The following is a 5,000-nucleotide window of genomic DNA, read 5'->3' as shown; positions in this document are numbered from 1 at the left end:
TATGTTTATATAAATATGATACAATGTTACCTTGAATCTATTTACTAAAATATTATAAAATATATCTTTAACATTATCCCTTTGAGCATCTTACATCTGCATCTATATATAAAGAAATATTTAGGCAAAATATGTACTGACTAAGAATTAAGATTTTGTTTCATTTATTTTTTATGATTAGATTAATAAGCTTTACCATATTATGATGCCCTTACTAGACTAAAATGCATTTTTTATACTGAAAATAAAATATTCAATAAAAGTGTAAAACATTATCCTGCATTTTACCATTTTCGTTGGTGCACATTTTAGACAAAAAACATGTAGATTGATGTAAAAATTATGTAGTATTAAGTACCCAGTATGAATGTGCAGATTACATTACTAGATCCTACATTGAATTTTATTTTGTGAATAGTTTACATGAAGAAAGAAAGCTCTGTAAGTATTTAGTAGCCAAGGAAATTATTAGATGTACATATTCTAGTATTTACACTTTATCAAAAGATGTTTTTATATTATTTATATTTTATGAATATAATGTTAACACATACCTCTGGAGATTTAGGCTGCTCTGTCTCGAATAAATGCAAAATTTGCATGCATATATAATGGTATTAGCAAGGAAAGTAGATGTTTTGTTATTTCTTATCCAAAACATTGTGTAAGTTTTTGATATTGTAGATCATAATATAGTGTTGCTAATGTGAAGTAGTACCTAAATTAATTATTTACCATTTTCAAAAATTAGATTACACAATGTTAAATGTTTGATATGTTACATACTGATGAAAGAACATTTTTCTTGATTAAATCATTTTTATACTCCACAGCTTTTAGTATTATCACTATTGTTGGCTTACTTAGGGACAGACATGGCAAAGTGTTCATATGACACTGTGAGTAATTTTATTCTAGGGATGTCATTAAGTATGTGAAGTTACTTAGCAGGTGACAACTAGCACATGACTCAATGATTTGGTGCATGAATCTCTGGCTAGGGCAAATGATTTTTATTATTTTACAATCATCAAGTTTATGTTGTCCTGACAATGCTGGGATGCAGTTGTGGGATGGGTCTTAACAGCAGCAAACATGCAATGAGCATATAGTAACTATGATATCTGGCACTATGCTACTATGATACAGAAAGATGCCAATAGCACATGACATGACATTATAGCCTAAATTATAACATTTTATTCATAATTCAGTACATAATAATATCTTTGATATTAATACTATTATGAAAGAAATTTCTACATACTAATTGTATACTTGTAGAGTGGTATTTTAGAGCATTGTATGATAATTCATAATATCACATAGACATTATGTAATCCCCAGACTTTATATGTAAGTACATTTTGATATTATATAATATATTTTCATTTCATTCATGAAATGCAAACTATCATTTCTATTGTTACATTTGGTTCCATTACAAAAAAATACCTAATTATATAAATATAGAAATAGATTAAATAAGACTACTCGAAAAAAAAAAAGAAATCAGGATTTGAAAATTTTCAATATTTTTGCTACCATTAAAAGCACAGGCAAGTTTGAAATGATATTAAACTCTGTAAAAGGATGTGCTAATCGCCTAGTTGAGAGATATCCTGACTCTCTGACATGATACCGACCCTGAGACATGGAAGTCAGTGAGGTGCCTCTAGGACTCAGATAGTTTTGTCATACCTCTTCCTCATGTTGTAGCATGGCTAGCCTTTATGGTCATAGTCAGGTCTCTTTCACACACACACAGAACATACACACACACGGAAAAACAACACAACAACAACAAAAACACATGTTACATTTGTTAAACACATTATTAAATACATTAATCAATCAATACACGGACTTTGGAAGTAAACAGTCGAAATTTTCAAAAAATTCTATCTTTCAGACACCATTACACACCAAAGCACGTATCTTTACACAATCATCAGACAGGACGGTGAGGTGCTCCCACAGCAATCACCTCTCCCACGCATCACGCATGTGTGGTGTGTGTGTGTGTGTGTGTGTGTGTGTGTGTGTGTGTGTGTGTGTGTGTGTGTGTGTGTGTGTGTGTGTGTGTGTGTGTGTGTGTGTGTGTGTGTGTGTGTGTGTGTGTGTGGAGAGACCTGATATGACAACACTAGCCATGCTGACACCTGGGAAGAGGTGACAAATTGCTGGAGCGCCAGAGGCACCTCACCTGCTCCCTGTCTGAGGGGCGCGTAAACACAGGATTCAGGATATCTCTCACAACTAAGGACAGCACTAAAGCACATCCTACTTTTAAGAGTCTTAATATCCATTTCAAAACTTGCCTGTGCTTCCTCTAAAATGAGCATAAAATTTTATTGAAAATTTTCAGAAAAATCCTATGAATTTACTTTTTTTTTTTTTTTTCCTGAGATATGTCCCTTTTTTATTTATTTTATTTTATTTTATTTATTTATTTATTTATTTTATTATTTTTTTTAAATGGACAAATGTAACAATAAAAGGCATATTTTCTTGTTTTCCAAATGAATGAACATTGAGAAAATATTTGATTGAAAATACAAAATGTCTTTATTAACACAGTGCCTGAGGGGTTACATAATGTCTACTGTAGTATTTTGTGAATTTTATTGCACACAGATGACTCTACAAATACTCAGCCACCAAGGAATCAATTAGTAGGCCCTAGCCACCTTTTTTCTAATGCTATTAATATCAAAACTATTATTATGGTTATTGAGATCATGATTATTAAAATGTTACTAATCCTTAGCCTCCTGATTACATGGGGTTCATGTCATGGCTGACTTGGTCATGGCTCTGGGTTACGTGTTATTCATGTCAAGGGTGACATATGTGGGTCCGGGGGATAGGTCATTCACGTTGTTACTATGATGCATTCATTGCATGTTTTGCTGTTCTTTATAAGGTACCCTCATGCCCACACAATACATACCCCAGCATTGCCTTAGGACAACAGGTTATAAAGCTCTGATTTGCTATTGTTTTGTATAAAGGGTGATAGTACATAAATCATTTGCCCGCTATGCCAGGAAGATGTCATGCACCAAAACATTGAGCTCTGTTGCTGCTGGTGTGAACCTATAAGTAACCTTCACACTACTTGACATGATCAGTCTCCTCATATTCATTAAAATTACTCACATTGTCATATGGCACTTTGCCAGTGTGACTGTCTTGAAGTAAGACCAACAAAAGGGAAATACTAAAGCTGTGGGAGTAGTAAAAATAAGATTTGTGAAAGTGAAGGAAAAATCTGTTCTTATCCCTCAGTAAAACCACAATCCAACATTTACACAGTGTGTAACACATCTAATTTATTGAAATGGGCTCTGATGTACATAATTAGGCTACTACAGGTTCCATCTAGCAACAACAATGAATATCATGTATCTCTGAATATGCAAAAACATTACAATAATGTTTTGGATATAAATGATACAAAAGCACTGACATTCCTTTGCTGATCCAGTATAGCTAGTGCCATGCAAGCCCAGTTTGCCATGCTTACTTCACAGAGCAGAGGCCCAGCACAACCCAAATTCTCCCAGAGGCATTGGGTTAACATACTAATTACATAAAAATAGTAAAATAATATAAAAGAATCTTTCTGGAAATCAAGGAAAAGTGTAAATAGGTGAGATATGTAGGACTAGTAATTGTCCCCTTGGCTACTAAATACTTACAGAGCCATCTCTATGCAAACACAATTCACAAAATAAAATTACAGTGGTCAGGGTATGTAATCATGGCACCTTCCTCCAATGGGTTAATTGTAATCAACCTACATGTCAGTTGTTTACAAATTAACAAGAATGTGTTGTCTTAAAATGTGCACCCAGGAAATGATGGGGGTGAAAAGGGATAATGTCTTTTACACTTTTTATTGCTAATTATTCTCTTTGTTTAGTTAAATGAAAAAAATCTGGATTTTAGGTCTGTAAGGGGCAACCATAAATGGCTAACCTTTTAAAAATCTAACTCAAAAAAACTAAGGTAAAATGAAAGAAACAAAAATCTTAAAGTCTCCTTAGTCAAGTAACATCATTTATGCTCAAAAATACATTTCTTTATCATAAGATAGAGAGTGTGAAGATGCTCAGAAGGGATAGATGTGGTGTAACAGATTATAATTTTTATAATATTTTTAGGTAAAAATAGGATACAAGGTAAATTTTTCATTAGTTTTAAAACATACATCTTAATCTTTTCTTCAGTAATTAACATTCAGGTTTTCTTTTTCAAGTTGTATAACTAAAAAAAAAAGAAAAAAAAACTATACGCATTTCTTAAATGAAAATTTTTAAGTAAACCTTCTGACTGGGACCTACATAACTGGGATACAGTAACTGTATAATAATTCATTACCTCTGTAGTGCCCTCTATAAGTCATACTAATTGTATGTAGAAAATTACCTTTACCAGTAAAAGGATTAAAAATGGCCAGGATAATGTTTTACTGACTGGATTGAAGATAATTTTATAATTTGGCTTAAATCTATGGCAGTGTCTTTGCACTATTGCAGAGTGGCATTCAACAAGATTAAAGCTTTATTTGTTGGAGGAGATGCACCTGCTAGTTTGTTCCCACTAAAAGATGTAAAAAAAATATCTTAGCCCTACCCAAATTTCACTAAATTTTTGACAGTCAGTAGCCTCAGATTTACCCTGCTGAAGCAGATAAGCTTCTAATATGAAGCCAGACCTATTGCAGTGTTCAATATGAACAAATTAGGTTGCCCCAAGGCAACATTTGTACCTCATTTGAGCTATGCAGGTTAACATTCTATCCATGTGCTTTCATTATTATAAACTATATTACTTTCTAATTTAATATCAGTTTGCAGCAGAATCGGTAAAAAAATATTAATAAAAGAATACTCTTTTTTCACATGGTCAACACTAATTATGATGTACACTATAAAAAAATGGTTAGAAACATTACTTCACCAAGAATTATACTTTTTGATTGAAATTTTGAT

Source organism: Penaeus monodon, chromosome 2 (assembly GCF_015228065.2).
Source record: "Penaeus monodon isolate SGIC_2016 chromosome 2, NSTDA_Pmon_1, whole genome shotgun sequence".
NCBI lineage: Eukaryota > Metazoa > Arthropoda > Malacostraca > Decapoda > Penaeidae > Penaeus > Penaeus monodon.
This window is presented reverse-complemented; position numbering follows the sequence as displayed.